Here is a 20,246-nt window from a genome sequence, read left to right as displayed (position 1 = left end):
AATATCTCTTGAGTACAAGATGGTCTCACCTCTGCAGGACCTCCTCCCCTGTTAGCAGGGGAGGTGCATGCACCGTCAAGAATAAGGCAAGGAAGACTCCAGAAGGAAATGGTAAGCATGTTGACTGAATGCAACAGCCTATGGGGCTGGAAAGGTATTTTCAGTGTCTGGTGTTATTTAGGAAGATGTTTCTGAAGGAACACAGGCTGTGCATTCCAGGGAGGGAGGAACTGGCTTCTTTAAGATTACTGAAAACTTACTAAATAAGAAGCTTTCTGTATTTCCTCACAGCTGGAGACCAATCATTGCAGCACAATTAGAAAAGCTGGAGGCTGAAAGGAGAGGAATTCTCTGATTTGACCCGAGTTCCTTCTATTATAGCTGGTGTGTGCAAAATGTGTCTGGGTTCTGCGAAGTGCAAGATACTGAATATCTCTGTCTGCCTTAGCAATATTTTGAGCTTTACATTGAGCTGAGTGCTCAAATCCTGGAAGGTGGCATTGGGAGGCCAATCCCTTGGGACACCTTTGGTGTCAAATTCTTTGAGGATACCTGAGCAGACTATGCAAAGGGATCACTTAATGTGACACAGGCAGGTGACATTTACCTTCTATAGAGCACCAAGAAGACCATACATTATAAAACCGTGCCCAATTTTGGTTTCCTCAGCAAAAGACAAGTACTAAAAAATAAATCCAAGCATAACTGCAATGCAGTTTTAAGAGGCTCGAGATACTGATTCAAGACAGGGATGCCTAAAATACACATCAAGGGTGAAATGCCCGCACCATGAAAATCAGCAAGAAAATCTCCTAGTGACTGCCTGGGGACTGTATCCATACAGTTTATCCAGACAAAGACAGTATAAACACCAGAGGCTCAATTGTCCCTGAGCTCACAGCGCTCAGTTGTTTAAGCGCAGGAAGCGGCCCACCCTTTTCCCACCTTTGTACACCCAGGCAGGGGTCAGACGCAGTGTAGCTGCCGTAAGGACAAGGCTGATCCAAGTTAACATCTGGCATAGGGTGACTGAGGCAGGGAGATGGCAGAGCTCTCCGAATGATTGCAGAGGCGGTCACAAATGGGGCAAACGTATGGTCAGTCTGTGAAAATGCCCTGTGGCCGAGCAGATACGCTCCACCAGTTGTCTTGGAGAAACTGCCTTAAACCACTGCTCAAGACACAGTTTTCTTTCTTAGAGTATATAGTCTGTACTCAGGTGAAAGAAAGGTTTCAACAATTGCCCTTTTAAGGGGAAGAAGTCCAAGGAAGCAAAAGTACCACTGCCATCAACACAACACATCCCACCTCCTTACAGTATCTTTTGCCACCATAACAGGATCCTCAAGTAGTTGTTTTAAATTCAGGACTGAGGTGATTTCATCCTTCACGTTCATTATCCGAGTGAGTACATACTTCTCTCATTCTTCATATTTCTCTTGATTATTCCCCTTTGGTAATGGAACATATAGCAGGAGAGGGAAGACGTTAGTTCACTGCCAGGGAGTGCCTCCGCAGGCAAAAGGAAATGCAGGTCCAGAAATCAAAAACCATGATGGAAAAGGAAACTATCTTTTCATTTTTTCTTAACTTAAAAACTCAAGGCAAAATAGTTGCTCAGTCCTCTACAGGAGCTCTCTGCAGATTAAGTGTTGTGAAGCCCTCATCTTGGGAGCAGCGGGAGGAGGCATCAGAGCTGGATTTCCATGCTACATAGACATGCACGTATTTAATCCGGTTGTGGTTTTCTTAAAATGCAAAGATCCTAAAGTCAGCACTGATTCGACTCATCAGTTCCAGCTAATTTTCAAGCTAAGGGCTCTAATAAGCCAACTCAAGAGCATCTGGGCAAATTTAGCTCCAACCAATTCGCCTCTAGAACATCCTTTGAATACATTTGCATAGTCTGTGTTCACAAAGCTACAGAAAACATGCCTTGCCAACTGCTGGCTGGGCCTCTCAGCCTGGCCTGCTGCTGCCGCTGCTGAATATCCGCTAAAGCCTTGACAAAGTACTTACAGTCATTCACCTTTTCATTAGCTGATACTAAGCGTACCCCTGTATAAAGGTGTGCAACAACTGTGTGCAGTAACAATGATTTAACTGCTGGGCAGGCAGCATACAGGCAGGGGGCTCATTGCCTGACATGACTGTGCCGCAACCTTGACCTAACGATAGGATATCTGAGAGTAAGAACGTGGAGCAATCGCTACCACCCAGACTTGGCTTTCCCACTACAGCACAGTGCCAAATTTGATAGTCTCTTTGGTGATCCAGGCACGTGCCCATTAAGACAAGTTTATTTTAAAGAGGTCAGGTAGCAGCTGATGGGTGGTGGGAATCTTTTAGCATTCCCAAAACAGGCAGCGTTTGAATGAACAATCTACAGATGCAAACGTCAGCAGATGTATCTGCAATACCCTGTGCTAGAGTCTTCATGAACTTTGAGTACTTGCTATTTGGTGCCTAATTATAATCCCTACAGCAGCTCATTACTTACAGCACGTTGGGATTTAGGGATCCTGGTCAGATTCGGAGTCCCGTTGTGCCAGGTGCTGCACAAACACAAGTGCCAGTTCTGGTCCATCATCCAAGCTAAGGCCCTGCAAACTCTTACCCATGTGCTGAACTTTCTGTACAGCTCTAACTTCACTTGGTTCAGTCTGGTCTCTGCAGATATGCAGTTCTATTGTGTTCTAGTTCATTATCTATTTAACACCTATTGAACTCCCTGCAACTGCTTAGAAGCATAAAGTAAATCATGCGCATAAATGTTTGTAGAATGTGGGGCTTAATAAAGACCAGCAGCAATACAGGCAGAGGAAAGCTTGAGAGAGAGGGAAGATAAAAGTAACCATAAAGGGAACTTGTGATTACATAGACTAGCTACATACATAATTTTTGGGCTTTGTGGTTTGGGAATTCTGTTTGTTTGCTTAATGTAAATGAGCAAGAGAATTTAAAGAATCTCTGCCACCTACTGAAGCTGAGAACTGAAATGTTGTAGGCCTCGCCCAGGGCATTTATAAGTCCTTCCTTGTTCAGCAAAACACTTGGCCATGTTTTGCACTCTAAGAGGAGAATACCAAATAGCATTTTTTCTGCAAGAACCGGGGGCCGCTTGCCCGCAAAGTGCAAACCCAAATAAACATGCTGTCCCCCAAATACTCCTGCACACCGAACATAAGGAGGGAGGACTCCTGTGAGGTTTGGGGGTGTTATTTCTTTCAATATTTGTGAACTCTTTTCTGCGTTACTTGACTAACTCTAACCAAAAGCCACCTTTGGGAATGTTCTGTATTCAGAGTCTAATTTAGATGTACCCAATTTAGATGCAAGTTCTCACCATGCATCACTTTCAGAACAAGTTTCTTTGTAAGCTGTTGACAGAAAATGTTTATAGTCCTATTATACTCGAGTAAAAAATGCGAACTGAGTAATGGATGTAATATCTTTTCCTTCGGTTTACTGGAGTTTATTTCCCTGTTGTGCAAAGTTTTGTCCAGATTTTTTAAACAAATTCACTTTGTCTTGACTCACACTTTTATTCTCCATGAACAGTTTAATAAGCTGAAGATTGGAGAGTTTGTAGAGTGTGTCTGTTTTGGAGTGACAATATTTCCAGGGAACCAGGATTCCTAAAACCGATTATGTTGATCAGAAATGTGTTCTAACTCCTCTGCTTTGGGAACACTGAGATAACAGGTCACCTTTAACTTACTGACACACTTTGAATTTTGACTACTGAATACTTGCAACAATCTACACATCGAGTATCAGCTATTTGTAGCACTCGGCAAACAGAATAAAAAGTGTGAAACTCTGAATGATTTTTTTATCAGCTCTCTGCAGGTCTAAAAGTCTTATTTAACAAAGAGTTTCTATACTTGCTGAAGTTAAGCATACACTGAAGATAAGCATAAGCCTGAAAGCTTTGCTGAATTCATACTCGGTTAGGTACGTTTTTACAGTTTTTGCTTAATCTGGGCCACAGCTAACAGCTAAGTAGTGATACTGAGTGTAACAACGGGGACTCCAGGGAGGGTGTGGATGCTATTTTTGACCCACTTAAATTGATTGCTATTCAAGTTTTGTGTCAGTTACAACATGTTACAAAGATACAGACTCTACAAACAGGCCCAAGTTATCTTCTTGGTTTAATGACACCTCGCTTTCTTATAGGTCTCTGGTGCCCTTTAGCTTTTTACCTTGCCCAGTGGCTTGCTTTTCACCCCAGCGTGCCAAGTTGGCTGATCTCATTGAATATTGATATGTGAAAGGAACAAGCCTTCCCTTTATTTAACATGGGTCTTGTTTGCTCTTCCTGGCATTGGATCATTATTACGTCTGCAGGGAGGGTTAGCTTTTAATCTGCGTGTTATTGTAATGTGTCTCCATCAAGATAGAGGCATGCCCCAGCAGGACAAGGTGCTGTGAAAGTTCAGGTTGTTGCTGTTAGCTTCCAGCAAAGAAAACTATTTTTCAGCCACCCATGTTGAATTGCCAGTGGCCAACACAGAAACCTTTGGGCGAACAAAAGCTGCCGGACCCTTGATATTTGCACCACCTGAGATGCAGGCCAGCCAGACCAAATCAAAGGCCGAATCTTGAATTTCCTACTGAAGGCTTGATCTTGCTTGAGTTGCCTAAGAAATCTTCCTTCGTGATATTAATCCTATTGATCTGAACACAAACCTAATCCTTTTCCTACTGAAATCCCCCCTGAATAGAGTGAGGAGAAGCCAAAACTTGTGGTTTACACCAGTGAAAGAATATGCTATGAGCGGGCATTACAGGCTTTGGGAAGAACAGAACAGAATTCAGAACACGATTATAAAACACAGGATCATGCTCTTACACCAAACACCGGGTCCTTACAAAGTTCCCTCTGCAATGAGTGGGAGGGAGGCCGTCAAGGCTAAGTCAATGTTGTATCGCAGTACACCTTTGCCATAACTTTGGTCGACAGTTCTCCCAGCATACCTGCCTGTGGATAAACCACACTTTCCAAAGGCTTTTATGACCTTCACATACAGACCTTGCTCTTTCCAACAAAAGCAAATGAAGCTCTCGGCTCATGAGGAAAGACACTTAGAATATGACAACCTGCTGACACACACGATAAAAGTGTTTTTTTCAACTTAAAATACCCAGAATACCCCTATGAAATATTCTTTCTCACACAACATGCTGTTTTCTCATTATGTGTGTTGACATTTTTCAGACTGACCTCGGCTAGATATTTTGTTCCGGAGTCCCCATTTAGTGGAACATTTAAACAATAACACTTTGAAGCATGCTCAGTCTCTCTTTTGAAGTCCATTCAGGCTCTGCCCTAGGGTCAGCAGGCGCATTCCAGCAATGATGCACGGACCATCTGCTGTACAAGTTTAAATCCCACTGGTCCTATACCTAGAGGTACTAACATGTTGCATAACTCGCACTGAAAAACAGCCTGTCAGTTCAGACAGGGTTTGGATTTATTCCTATAGTTCTCTTATTCTCCCACTGGAGGGCCTGCGCACAGTAACCTTTGAGTGTGGTTTCTGGGGACTACAAATTAATGAGATAAATAGTAAGAAATTACATTAAGTTCTTGCGTTCAAAACCTTTATTTTCCTTTGTCCAGCTACACCCTGGATCTGTGATTCCCAGAGCTCACTGTCTGGCATCTCATTCAGGTGCCTTCCTATTCCAGACTTCTCACTTAGGTGGGCTCTGGCTAAGTTACCCTCAATAGTGGTCCGTGGCTTAGTGTCAATTGCTGAACAAGGGAAAATCAGGGTGGTGCTATATGAAAAGCGAGTTTTCCAAGACAATGTCAATGATTCAGATGACCAGTGACCATTTACTTGGGTAGGAATCTGGCATCAAAAACATGACAAAAATCTCTGCCAAAATATGTCTTTGTCTATATATTTTATCCATTGTGCTTTAATGTTAACTAGTCATTATTAAACTTAACAATGCATTGGCTAAGGTTAATGCATTTCAGACCCAAGCACTGTTGGTCTTATTGATGCTATGTAAACATAGAGGAAGGAGTGGTCCCTGCCCTTGGGAGTTTAAAATCTAAACTTGGACAATACACTTCAAACATATGGTATATCCTGCAGGCTGAATTACCGAACTTCAATCAGCATTAGCCTTAACAATTAATTTATGTTGCACATATGTTCTGCATTTGGGGGTATTAGCCCTGATGGGCCCCTTGAAGGAAATGTGAGTGTGTGTACATGCTGACCTTTTAATGATGGCAGAAGGACACGGCAACAAGCAGGAGGCGGCCAGTCAAGACCTGTGGGATGGAGCATAGGACAAGGGTAAGCATGGCAGAGCGACATAAATAGGGTACAAAAAAAAGGGAGATTTGGAAGTCTTGTAGCATAAGCAAAGGAGAACAGCTATAGCAGAGCAAGTTTTTCAAAGCAGCTCTAGCACTAGTTGAGCACCAAATTAAGTGGGCACATTTCCACTTTTGAGTATCTGTCACTTATTTAGATGCCTCCTTGGAAACTGAGCTCTCCGGAAAATCTGTCCTCAATGGTGGGTGCTGAGCACTAGACAATCTGGCCTGTTCATTCTCTCAGTATGTGGTTCATCTGTTCTAAGGAACAAGTCCTTCTGGAAATGTAAAAAAAAAAAAAAAAAAAAAAAAGGCAGAAAGAAGTGTTGGATACAGAAAAGCACACAAGCTGCCTCATGGGCTAATGATCAAGAAAGGCAGAACAAGCAAAATTCCATAAACCAGATGAAGTCAAATGTCTAGCCACCAGGACCCCTTACAAACATTCCAGTAGTCCAGGAAAGATGGTGGACATGGGTTAGAGCACTGAGTAGGAGTCAGAAGATACGAACTGGCTGATTTACTTCATCTCCCTGCTCAAAATGTTCTTATCTGTCAAAAAAAAAAAAAAAAAAAAGAAAGAAATGGAACAGGAATATCTGCCCCACTACCCTACAGGAGAAAACTGTAAACATTAGCTAGGATCAAAATATGGCCTCAAACAGAAGCAGCAGCCCATGGGGTTGAAGGGAGATCCTCTGAGGCTTTCTGCCTCCACAAAACAGAGTTGAAAACAGCATAATGGAGCATGAAGGGACACAAAGCTGAAGAGCATAATGTGGGACACGCTCCCATGTATGCAGAAATCCAGCCCCCAGCTGTGGAGGTATATAAATCCCCCGTTCATTAGCCATGCCTCATGATGGAGGGTGACGTAGCACTAGTAGTGGCCAGTCAACCTTTTAGTTAGACCTCCTCAGACCTTACTGTCACCTCTGATCCCCGTGAACCAAAGCGGTCACCTTTTGCATAACGCACCTCTCTCTTTGTGTTACCTCCAAACTTATCCTTGCATCTCCCTGGTGGGATCCTGTAAGAGGATTGGGCGGGCCAGGAGGGAGCAACTCCATTGTTTGAGCACAAAAAGCCGCGTTCATTAGTAGGCAAGCATCTTAGAACCAGTCATGGAAGAAAAGAGTGGATTTACCATTAAATCGGATATTGGAGGTTTTCCTTAGCACAACTCCCTCTTTTAAGCTAACAGAAGCAATTGAGAGACCTGCCCAGTAATTCCTGAGTTCCAGTCCCAGCTCTGACATTAACTCTAAAGCCAATATAATCCTCTTGTTCCCTACAATAAGGTCTCAATCCTCCACTGCCATAAATCAGCCTAACTCCTTTCACGTAAGTTAATGTTACGCCATTTGAAGATTTGGTTCAGAAATCAGGGCACCATGGGGCGGGGTCCTGCAGAAATACCCAGGAAAATCTCATCCCCAGAGAAGTTTACACTCCAAAACAGCAAGACATGTACCTGTGAGCTGTTCTCATGACATTTTAGGCCCACAGTGTGGTTACCCCCTGACAGGACATATTCCTCTGAGATACATGCTTACGAGTCATGGATATGTCTCAGGATAATTAACTGTCTTGAGCTGCTGCTGCCAGAGAAGGCAGGGAGCTTTGCAGTGCCCCCTGCACAGCCATAGATTAACTCTACGAAGGAGCTGCCAGAGACTTGCTTGGGTCTTGATCCAGTTCAAAGGGTCAGGAGCTGGTAATTACCCAAAATTCAAACAAGGTTCCTAGTTCACATCCATTGCCATTTTCTAGTTACATTTACCCTCCTTTTGGTAAAAAGCAAACATTTTTTTGGAAACAGCCTCATTTCTTATGCCAGTGGCAAAATAAAGCCCAGCTCATCATAGATGTGTCCTTTCCAAAGAATTACCACAAAAATGTCTGAAACCCTGTAAAGGCTGTTAATGACTCTAAATCTCCATGGGGCTTTTTTCCCCCTTCCTCTTCCCCCTTTTCTCCTTGCTCTGAAGAGCTGGTGAGTTGGGAATGGTTTAAAATACCACAATAGCCATGGCAGGACATCAAGAAAGAAAAAGGAACAGGGTTTTGAAATACTTTGTGTAAGGCTCCAAGCACTTGAGTTGGTCCTTAACGGACTGGACTTTACCACACAGCAGTCAGATGATCTCTGCAGCTTTGGGAAATAGGAGAAACTCTGGAGAAGGGTGGGGGGGAAACGGTCTCTGCCACATTGGTCTTTATTGTCTTATGGATTTTATCACAGTATTGTTCTTTATTTCCTGCTATTTATAGGCTCTCATGTTTTGTGCTGCTTTCATGTTTGTGTTATCTGCCTTCCCACGACATGTTTCACCCCAGCCCTTGCCTACAGCTGGATCCATAAAGGCCAGACCAATGGTTTTGAATGGCACATCAGGACTCATCTTCTCTTTCCGGGCGATGCATGCAAATTGCCCTTTTCTGAAGCACTAAGCAACCCAAGATGGGTGATTTAAACGATGGTGGTCGCTCTGCACACACTTGTGTAAAGGAGCTGAGGAGTTTGCCACTCAGCTTTTGGGTATCAAGAGATGACATTGCCCAGTGATGCTGGGGCTGTTTCCTCTGAAGTCCATGCTTTACCACAGATTTAAACCATCAGCCCATCAGTGCATGACTTGATAACCACTCCAGAAACTTCACCTGAATTATTTTATAACTCTTGTCTTTGTGCAAGGTACTGCAGAGAGAGCGTGCTACAGGGGCTGTTCTCGTCCTAGTTTCCTGTGGCTTAGGGATGTAACTCCCCTGACCTGAACTAGCAGAAGCTTAGTTAGCTCTGGTTTGAACCAGATGATGAGGTTCCTAAAAGTCAGGTTGCTACCCTAGTAAACTTACTGCCTAAAAAGTGGCTTCAATAGGCTGTGGGGCTAGAAATAAAAATGGGAGAAGTGCAAAATAATGCGAAATCACTGAAGTCAGTGATTTAATCCTATCAGCATCCTTGTACCTCACCCCACAGCAGTTTCCAGGCAGCCAAAACAGCAATTCCAGGCACAAAGCAGAAACCAGGCTGCTGTTAGATGGGCTGTGACTGAGGGATTTACCCTCAACACAGTCCCTTTCCTGCTCTTAGCAGGTTACAGCAAGCCTCTCGCATCGATCCACAGCTTGCATCACTTCCCCTCGTATGTGGAGCAGCCTGCCTTGGAAGCGACCATGCAGCTCAATGCCAGTAACAACAGGGAAAAACCCTTCACCTAAACAGAGGAACAGGGAGCCCTGCTTTGGGACCCTTTCACAATAAGTATCCAGCAGCAGCACTGCTATGGGCTGCTGCAGAATTACAAAGAAAATGAAACACTTGCTTAGAGATGGAGCCAGGCTTGGCTAGCTTTTGATTACGGGATTTTTGAGCAAGTTGCTCCCTACTTTTTTTACTTGTAAGTCCATGCAAAAGGGCCTCAGATCATTCTTCAGTGTTGCAGAGCAGCATAAAGGCACCTGTATGTCAATGAGAGTCATTCTGATTTGCCTCAAATTGTGCCTGTTCTGGGAACATCACTTGGAAGAAGAGGCAGAATTTTCTGTAAGCAGCGTGAAGTGCAGATTTCTTATTCAGAGAGTTTGACACAGGTTTCTGTAGTTATCCTTGACTCTCTATAGCAGCCAAACTGAAAGAGGAGACGGAAGATGGATATAGAAAGCATCTATAATGCACAAAAAGCATCTATGATGCACGAGACTAAGCAAAGATAAAGCGCAGTGCAAGGACAATTAAGAGGCCAAGTGCACGCTCACATTGGTGAGTCCCAGGATTTTTTCCAAGGTGATGCTAAGAAACAAATTTATTTCAAGCCATGAACATCTCTATAGCTAACACCTTGTCTCCCAGGCACCAGCGAGTCCTGAAAGATGCCATTTAAAATTTTTAGTGACCATCACAGTGAAATCATCCATTTTGCTACATGCAAACAACATGGGGAAAACTACGTGGCAATCCTTTTTTAGGGTGGGAGAAAAAAAATTGCCGCTAGGAACTCCACAATGCTGGAAACCAAAGGCCGGACTAACCCTCATCCTATCTGAGAAACACAAGTGTGAAACCAAAGGTTTCCAGCAGAGACTGCTGCAGAGGCTTAAAAGATAGTAGCTCTAGAGCAACTGCTGTAAAAATACAGCACCGGCCCTCCCAAAAAGTGCCGAGTGCCTTCATGTCCATGGGGATCAGTGTGGGTGGGGGATGTCACCTCTCCCAAGCCAGCAGTTACATTTTCCTTCTGCCCTTTGTTTTGGTTGATGAAAATCTGACTGTTTCAGCTCAGCGGCTGGTATGAGCCAACTCCTGTTTATCTCCTGAGACGTGCTTTTCAGTGTGCCATCAGATGCCCTCTCGGCCACCATCTAAGGCGCATTGACAGGTTGCGGTAGTTTTCCAGTCAGACTCTGAAATGGTTATTCACACTTTTATCATGGCAAGATTAGATTATTGTAATTCTTTATTGGCCAGCTTCCCAAAGTGGGCTCTGCACAAACTCCAGATGGTGTGAAATGTGGCCGGCAGGATTTGAGTTAAGAAGGGACAGTATCATCCGTTCTGTTAAAACCTCTACCTTGGCAACTGGTTAGACAGCAAATTGATTTCACAACCATCCTTTTTCCCTCTGTGCATGGCTGAGGTCGGGTCTCTGTCAGCAATCTTATGATTCGTTATGGTCTGGAGTACGTTACCCAGGCTCACACTACCTGGTAAATAATTCTCTGAGGAGTGATTTCCAGGAGGTGAGGGTTGTTTAAACCTGATTTCCATCTGCTTGTTCTCCTCTAAAGCCTGTGAAAAAGCTGGGCGAGACACTGCAATTACACCCTTTGCAAACACTAGATTGGGAGCAATGGGCTCTCCTGCTCTTGTTGCACCAAAGCTGCAGCCTGAAGAACCTCCCCTCCATGAGCAACTGCCTCCCGGCATAGGGCAGCAAACCACAGCCCTCCCCTGGGCATGGCTGGGGAGAAATGGCCGTGCCACGAAGGAGGGTGCCAGCCCACAGTCCCCATCTGCCAGCCTGACCCCACAGAGGCAGCCATCAAAATACAGCACGTCCCCAAACCTCTTCTAAATTGCAGGTGGCTTGTCTCGCCTCTTCTGACCCCGGCGTGAGCCACCGAGGGGACACGTGGACAGCGTCCGGGCTCCTGGCTCCTGCTTTTAGCACTGCAGGGCCTCATCACAAGACACAGACTGCTGGTACTTGCTCCTATGTGCCATCTTCCTCTTGTGTAAACAGTGGCTACACAAACAATTGATAGGATAATAACTGGCTTCATACAGACCAGTACAAATAAAAGCTTCCGGTGTTTTGGGCTTTGGTCTTCTTAGAACTTTCTTTTTCTGGAAGAGCACAATACGAAAGGTGTATTCCTTCATATTTGATCTGTTTTTCTATTGAACCCAAGATTTAAGACCTTCCCTGACTCACAGTGACTAAATTCCTACAGGCCTTGCATGCAAGGGAAAAGTCTTGGGCAGGCTGTAATCAGAGCCTAGTAGAGAACGATCGTTTGGATTGTGTTTATTAACTGCTATTCACAAAGCGGTATGTGATTTGCTGCATAAGGGGGAGAAAGGCTGGGGACAGCTTTTCTGTGCGGTGGAATGGCATGGCAAACACGGCGTGCTCTGAGCTGTTTACCTTCCCCGTCACTTCTGCAGGGAACCTGTGACCTGCCACTCATGGACGTGGATATAAAAGCTCATGCTGTTTTGGTTGTTGGTGGGGGTTTTTTTTGTTAGTGCAAGACAGCTGACACAAACTGTTTGCTTTGCGAAAACAACCAAACCCTTTTGTTTTGCATAAAGGGGGGCAGGGGGAAACCCTGTATATAAAGAATTGTACTGACTCTGCAAACAGCTACTGCATAAGGAAGAGAGTGGCGGTCAGCTCTGGGGTCATGCTGACTGTCATTTTAAACCTACAGTGCCACCATCATTTTAGAAATTCAGAAGCCTGGGGAAGCTGTTGAAGACACAAAATATTTCCCTGTATGGATAAAAATACAGTTTTTAGAAGAAACAGCAGTGTGAGAGATCAGGCAAAGTCAGGACGGTTTACCTGAAATCATGAGAATTTGGAGTTCAGATAAAACAAGATACAGGTTGGTCTCTGATCCTTGAACTTAGCTGATCTGCACTTGCCATGGGACTGGGAAGTATACAGGAACCTTTTGTATTACTTTTATACACCCAGCATGTCATGCTGGACCAGACGTCTGGCCATCTTAACACAAGAGAGCTAGTGGGAATGGCTTCAGGATTACTGCGGCTTGTACCACCTGAGAACTGCATCCAGGGCAGGAGTTAGTGCAGTCTAAAACCAGCACTTCAATATACACCTCCTGCCTCAGAGCTGCCTCGGGCATGGTGCCACCTGCGAGAGGTGCCGACACACACCCGTTAGTCGCAGGTATCCATCCATCCCATTCCCAAGTTTCCCCAAACCAGGAGACCACTCGGCTGCTGAGTGAAGGTGCCAGTCCATCTCCCGCCAGTACTGAGAGTACAGCCTTAGCTTTAATCTGGAATGAAAACACCACTAATTTCACAAATGATCTTTTGATTTCCCAACATTTCATTTTAAAGACAAATTTTATCAGTATTTGTTTGGCTGAATCACTTCACCAGTGGGTAGGCTTGAAGTGTCTGAATATAAGCATCTAGAGCTATTTTAAAAGCTTGTGGTCACCTAAGGCACCTGCATAGGTCTGGCAGGTAAAATGCAAGACCTACAGGAGACCCATATCCTCTTTTAGGGACAGGTGGAGGCACTGTAGTATATCACAGTATCTTACATAGTGCCAGACACATATGGGTAAGCAACTTGATTGCCTCCTATATGAATCAGATGTTTGCAGAGAATCTGCTCCCAGCTTCTCTTGCTGCTGAGAACTGAGCCACAAATGCATTTTGTGCATTTCAGAAAACTGTCCAACAGGAGTGCTGGGAAAGGTAGCATCTGCTTATTTTATGTAGAAAGTCACAGACAGCCTGCTTGTATCTCTGCACATGGGCCTTATTCTAGTGGGAGGTCCCTAGAAAGGTCTCCATGACTCCTGCTACTATGTCCTTGAGCAGCTGGGCAACCTGAGCCCTGATCTGCTCAAGTCTCCATGCACCCAAACATCAATCCAACCACCACATGTGTGTGACAGTGATAACCAGTTGATGGGTCACATGATAGACTGGAGAATCAGACAGCAAACCTCACCCGCCGTGTGTTACATAGCCCACCAGCCCAAACATGTGCCATTTCAAGCCAAGTTCTGTACCAGGAAGGCTCTCTTAATCAGACAGAAGTGCTGCAGCCCTCAGCTGTGAACATTAATGCTCAATATGCCAGGTGGCTTAATCTGCAAGCACGTAATCTCCTGTTGCTGTGTAGCTTTCAGGCATCCTTCCATGTTCTTAATTCTCCCAATAAACTTGGAAAGATTTGTTTCCAAAGAACACATTTTTCAGCAATTCATAACGTGAAACACCACACGTTATGAACTCTATCTACCCGACAACAGCCAAGAATGAAAGAGCTCAGATACCCCTATAGAGCCACTTTTGAACAGCTGGGGAAAAGCGCATTAAAAAGTTGCATGCTATATTCTCTATATATCACCACTGTGACCATAATTGTAAATGACTACTCAAACCTCAGGTTATTTGCAAACCTAGCTGAAGAGCAAGTAGAAAAATAAATAGATTATAAGCATTCATACAGAGCCTTTAATTAGAGAGAAGAACGTAGCTGTCTGCGTAGGAAGGCCGTATCTTCACATGGTGCAAATCAACGCAGTGCCATTATGGAATTACATCAGTTTGTGCCAATGAGGATTCGGTCCAGGTATGCATACAAGGATGTCTGCCTCTACCATGGAAACACAACACCTAAGGAGGGACCACACGAGCAGCTTAACAGCAACTGTATTAATACTTGACAGGGCAGGAAAGAAAAATGAAAACAATTGCTCTAATTGAAACTACAGGGGGTGTGTAAGTAGGGTAGAATGCACAGTAATTACCTGATTTGGAGTTGATCCAGAACACCAACACTAACGCTCCTGCTCTGTGGGGCTGCAAAGGAGCCTAAGTAAACAGGATTTTGGTTTTCCATCTTTGGCTAAAATGGTTGTTTACACAGAAACAGAGAACTGTGTAAAAAAACATGGTGCACGCTCAAGTCTGAGGAATGAATGGGGGCTGCAAGCTGAGGAGCTGAATTTCAACCAAACAGCAAAGAGATGTGGTGCTCCCTGGGAGAAATGCTTCCTGCGTGGACAGCGGATCTGTCCATGGGCACAGCTTTCTCCAGCTACAGAAAGGAAACACCAGGTTACTGCAAATGAAATCAAGGCTCTATGTACATGAGTGTTAACATGAACCTTCTGGATATCCTCAGGCTGGAGGTGCTACCAGCTCCCTCTCCTGCAGCTCTGCAGCAACCACCTCCGCCTCACTCACCTCCCTGTAGTCCACTTGCCACGTGCCCACCCCCATACCTTCCTCACCGCCATCACCAGCAGCCCCCACCCCAGGCCCTTTTCTTCACTCCCCACCGCATCCACTCCACATCGCCTGCAAAGAGAGGCAAACCTGCACAGAAAGCTGTCCAGAGACCAGTTCCTGGCTAGGTCGCTTCCCACACTGCAGTGGATTCCCAGGCATGGGGTGCATGAGAAGCATGAAGACAACAGTTAATAGCACAACAAGGCTCCACTGGTAGCACAGGTGGGGGATAACCTGGCCTGGTGTGACCTAGGAGTCAGCGTGAAGTATCAGTTGAGAAGCAGCTATAGTGTCTATGGGAAAGACTAGATGAAGTCCTGGAGGAAAAAAGCTCTTTTTCCGAGGAAAAGCCGACGAGCAATGGTTTACCTGGCAATCCCCATTTGTGGTCCAACAAGCATATCTCAGTTATACAACAGAGGAACAACTTCAAGCATCTGCCCCATCATCAGTCATTGCTTCATGACTCTGCCAGCAAGTAGCAAGTGCAACCAGCTGCCAAGCCAGCGTTACAGAGCTACAAGTCCTGCACGCTACCAACACACACGTCTGAACCTGTGACCCATAGGTTCTGCAGACCATCACAAATCCCCCGAGACATAGTTCCCCACAGCCTTGCAGGTTGTTTTTAGTTAGACAAATTCAAATGGCTGCCACAAAAGCTTAATCTCTTTCCAGCCACGCTCACGCTGAGTGTCAATAGGAAAAAGTCCCATGAATACGCTTCATAATTACAGAGCCATGGCTGTAGCAAAGAACAAAGTATAATGCAGGCTTGAATACTCAGGAAATTGACTGCTGATATGTTTCCATTCATTGTTCTGTTCTCTGTTCTCAGTGTTATATTAAAATCTCCCACTAAGAATGAGCTTTCTTGTTTAATGGAACTTGTCAGTTAGAGGAAATCTGCTTGAGCTGTTTGATCTATTCTTTAAAATAATATTAATTGCAAATTTAGCACACATCCCTATCTTAGTTAGCAAATCATTTGAAAACGCAAGCTGGTATTTTTCAAACTTTGTTACCCACAAAAAATCATGGCCCATCACTTTCTAACTCTAAGGCATTCACCATCCCTTTGCTCCAACTATTCAGTCCTGGCTATTCATTAGATATGTTGATCGATCGTACCAGTCACCTGACATTGTTTTCCTGACTCTGTTAGTAAAAAGTGATAGTAGTGAATAGCAAACAGTAAACATGGTGTGAATCTCTGGTCATGAGAAAATTCATGAAACTTTGCAGTTTGTGAGCATTTTCATAAAATCCTGACAACCAGATCAACTTAGTCAAGTGTGACCTCGCATCTATAGGAAATCATGCCCAGGGCTCTTGTCTGCCTCTCCACTAATGGAACTAGCTGTCTATTTTGATTCCATGTGACTTCTAATTAAATACTGAATTTGCATGTTTGCTACTCATCCTGATTCCCAGCATGTGCACTCACAGTAACATATCTCAACTTCAGGCTCTGAAGCTGATGTACAGCTGAATCTGGATTTCCAAAGTCCTACAGTTCAATGATATTTAAATCTGGAGGTTTCACTTGGTTCCTTTGCAGGCATAAAAGAACCATTTAGAAAAATCAGACGCAGTGGCCAGTTTAGACTTTATGTAAGCGAGACAAAGTCTGTAGGATTATTTTAATATGCTGGTTCTGTATCTTCAGCAAAAATCTGCAAAAATGGGTTGCGTTGGGTGGCTCACAGAAACAATATTTCTTTTGTGAATGTCTTCCTGCTTCCAATTATATCAGAATGACGGAAGAAAGGGGAAATAGCCGATTCCAGGGTTCATATAATTAGATATAATACACTCTATCATCATCAGTACTCGATGCTTTTCTTTAAGCAATCTCAAAGACTTTCAGAAATTCTTAGAAGCCACTGTTCATGTCAGCATGATCACAAGTGCTGTCACTTTTAGGAATTGACTTTACAGACAGAGAAGCAGTGGCGTGAGCCCCCTCCCCAGGAGGCAGCAGCATCAGTGCTGCACGCAGACTCCGAGCATCCTCGCTTCCACTCCATCTTAACAACTCTGGCAGGCACCAGGAGATGCCTCCCTTCTCTGGTTTGATTATACTTGTGCTCATTCATGTAATTTGCTTCACCTTGGCCTCACTAAAAGCGTTGCCCTGGTGCTGCAACACTGCTGACATGGAACAGCCGACTGCAGATTAGGGGCAGTGAGACACCCCTACAGAGACACCCTCCATGACGGGACGTGCCTCAGCCACAACTGCTCACGCTGTCGGGGGAGCCTGAGCTCCCTGCCTACGTACTGTTTCTGGACGTGTACCATCCTCCTCTCTCCATCTCCCCTGCTCCTGACAAATTCAGGCGGCTCAAGTCGCAGAGAATTTCTCTAAAATAAAACCATTCTTCCCTCGCCCCGATCCTTTCTTAAAACAAGACCAGAATTGTTCAAAACAACCCAAGGGAAGAAATCCAAATAGGAGGTGACCTTCTTCCAACCCTCGGTGCTGGGGGCCGAGGTGTGCTCCCCCTCCCCACGCTCCCAGGGCCATTCCAGCACCTTTGCCTCATTCCCTCCTGGAGCGACGCCCTCCCGCGCCACCTCCCACGCGGCTCGTGTTTTCCTGCGGCCCATGAAGAGCTCTCTGTTCCCCCGCGGGCCACGGGCCGGTGACATCAGCCCCTTCGCAGCCCTTGGCGGGGCCGAGCATGCCGGCTGCCCCTCAGCGTTTGTTTGGAGCTTTGTGCCACGTTTAACAGCCGGGACTGTTCATCGGGGAGGGCGAGGAACGGAGAGCGCGGCTCGGCACAGGCCGACGGCTACAGCAAGCGATCTGTTGTGGGGGATGCCATCCGGCGAGCCAGAGGAGGAGCAGCTGCAGCAGCTCTGTTTCTCATGCCTGCTAGCAGGCAACCCCTCTCCCGGCATCCCCCAAGTGGTGCCGCACGCTAAAGCCTTGCCGGCTGTCGCTACCTGCAGCAGCCACCCTGCGACACCGCACGTGCTGCAAACACCTCTCTACTTGACGGTGTTGGCATTTCCTCGGAGACCGGGACAGAGAGGGTGCGGCTGGTTTTCAAGACTGCTTTAAGACTACAATAAGAGCTCTTTATGAGCATAAAATTGCCATTCTGTAATACTGGCAAACCATTCCCTTTGCCAGGAAAGCTGCTTTGTAGTACCGCAGGAAAGTTACCCTCTGGCACTGCAAGCTAGACCAGGAGCAGTGCCGTCCTGAGGCTACTACAGGTATTTTGGTCAAGGGATCGAATGACTCTGACCTTGATGGATGCAGAGTCAGCTCAAGAGCGCTCAGCTGTGCAAACAAAATGTTGCCACCTCAGTGATAAGGGGGGAGGGTGCCCATGCCAGGGCAGAGGAGGCGAGACGGAAGGATGCAGCAGATAATGATGACTCGGGGAGACTGCCGGCTTGCCGTTTGTGGGAGATAGGCAGCCCATGTGCTTCAACCAGTCCCCTTCCCTCCGTGGCAGGAGCAGCCAGCCTGGTTTGCCAGGGCTTTGCTATAAACAAAATGTGTAATGAAGCATTTTTCTACCCATTTGCTTCCGCTAGCGTTGCTGGAGATCAGAGCCGTCCCAGAGTGGTTTGCTCACCTGTGGACTTGGTTTAAGCTACACCAGCAAAGCCCTCTCCATGTCTAGCGGGGAAGGGTGCTGGTGAGCTCCCCCAGGCTAACATTGCTTTACAACATCAATAAGGCACAAACCAAACTTCTCCATTCCGGTGCAAGGAAAGTTCTGCTTTTGCTCTGAATCATTGATCTGAGAGCTCACTATTTTGGTCCTGTTTGAGTGTTAGACTACAACTCTGACCTTCAGTTCTGCTTCAGATTTGACTGAACCTCCATGAAAAGGTCAAAGACATTTATGAGATTCCAGCACAAGTCATGGGAAACACCTGATGGCTGCTGGTGCTTTCTGAGGTCTTTTTCATCCATGAGACTTCAGTGTACTGCACCCAAATCCTTCCCCCAGTCTGTCCTCCAACCCCGTCGAAGACACGTGCTGTAGCCAGACAACATCCTCTTTTTTTTTTTTTTCCCCCCCTTCTGGAGTCACAGCAGCTGTTCTGTTTCGCTGCTGAATGAAGCAATGTTTTACCGGCTATGGTTTACCGATTTGCAGATTTTGATGGCAACACTGTCACGGAGTTCCCACCACCAGCCCCTACCAGCGTTTCCCTTCTGCCACACAACACTTGGGCCTTTCAGCTGGGCCAACGCAGTTGTTCCCGGGGGCCATGCTGATCGGAGAACTGATGTAGTTGAAATAAATTGCACAAAAAAAAAAACAACCCAACAAAAAAAAGGGAAGAAAACAAAATCCTTCCTATTTTGTTCACAGTTTTTAACCCCCATCAGTTCCCGATGCAGCTTGCTACAGAGTCACACGGGGAGTTATTCGGGCACAAGTGGGAAAGGGCTGCGCTGGAGCAAAATGGTGGGAAAAAAGTCTAGGATGGGAATACCTCAAGGTAGTATTTCTACTAAAGCTTCTGTGTCCTCAAACCATGGCCAGAGTTTCTTATCTTGGATTGACATTATCCACGAGGTCGCCCTAACTTTCCAGTAAACAGCCAATTCATTTCACAATTTATACATCATTACGCATCCCCCACATACCAGAGAATTAGCTCTACAGACTCCTTCAGGGTCTTAAAAGGATCCTTAGGCTTCAGTTTTCATTTTTAAATGAATACAAGCATTCAACGGACCTGTAGGCTATTAAAGCGAGACACCACTTCGGTGACAAAATATTTTCCTAATAATTCACTTAATTGTCCCATTCACGGACCTGTGCCTTTGGAAGGCACATGCTTTGGGATTCAAAACACCACAAGTAATAACAACAATAACAACAGCACATTCCATGTTAGTGAACGAAACAGTGATATACCAAAAGCCTTGTGATATATTATCACCGTCTGTGCAGGACTGTGGGTGGGAAGCAGGAGGCTGCAAGAAGAGACAGATAGAAAGGCTCTTACACGTGACTTTTTCCTCTGTGCTGCTATTTGCCTTTTGTTCAAGAAGTGCAGCAAATATATTAACACTCACATGAAAAATGAGCTGAGGTAATTCCATCTACGAGCATGTGATCGGTCCTGCTGCCACAAATGTTTTCCCTCTAGGTCTGTATCTGAATCTTGCATAGACTGACTCACGCTGCAGCCGCGTACGTCACTACTACCCGGCAGCGTCAGACTGTCATTTGTTTCCTTTTGGAACGGGATGTTCCATAATAGCTCCAACTCCCACTCAACAGTTTATGAAATTGCAGTTCTTTCCCATTCCTCCTTTGTTCCTGAGCAGCAAGGAGTTTGCAATTTGTTTATGAGGTGCTAAAACCGGAGCAGAGAGTGGCCTCAGCTCAGGGATGCATCCCC

The 20,246-nt window shown here is 45.4% G+C and overlaps 1 protein-coding gene across 1 annotated transcript in view; it reads right to left on the bottom strand.

Moving 5' to 3' along the window:
• SLC6A6 (solute carrier family 6 member 6) overlaps positions 1 to 19,963 on the bottom strand; it is a 93,484-nt gene extending 73,521 nt beyond the window's left edge. Inside the window, exon 1 of the mRNA XM_075762161.1 lies at positions 19,918 to 19,963. The gene's annotated coding sequence lies outside the window, so the exon portion shown is untranslated. The remainder of the gene's footprint in view (positions 1 to 19,917) is intronic.
• Between the last annotated feature and the right edge of the window lie 283 nt (positions 19,964 to 20,246).

The sequence above is a fragment of the Balearica regulorum genome, chromosome 10 (assembly GCF_011004875.1).
Source record: "Balearica regulorum gibbericeps isolate bBalReg1 chromosome 10, bBalReg1.pri, whole genome shotgun sequence".
Lineage (NCBI taxonomy): Eukaryota > Metazoa > Chordata > Aves > Gruiformes > Gruidae > Balearica > Balearica regulorum.
Note: the sequence above shows the minus strand (reverse complement) of the source record. Positions and strands in the feature narration are given on the sequence as shown.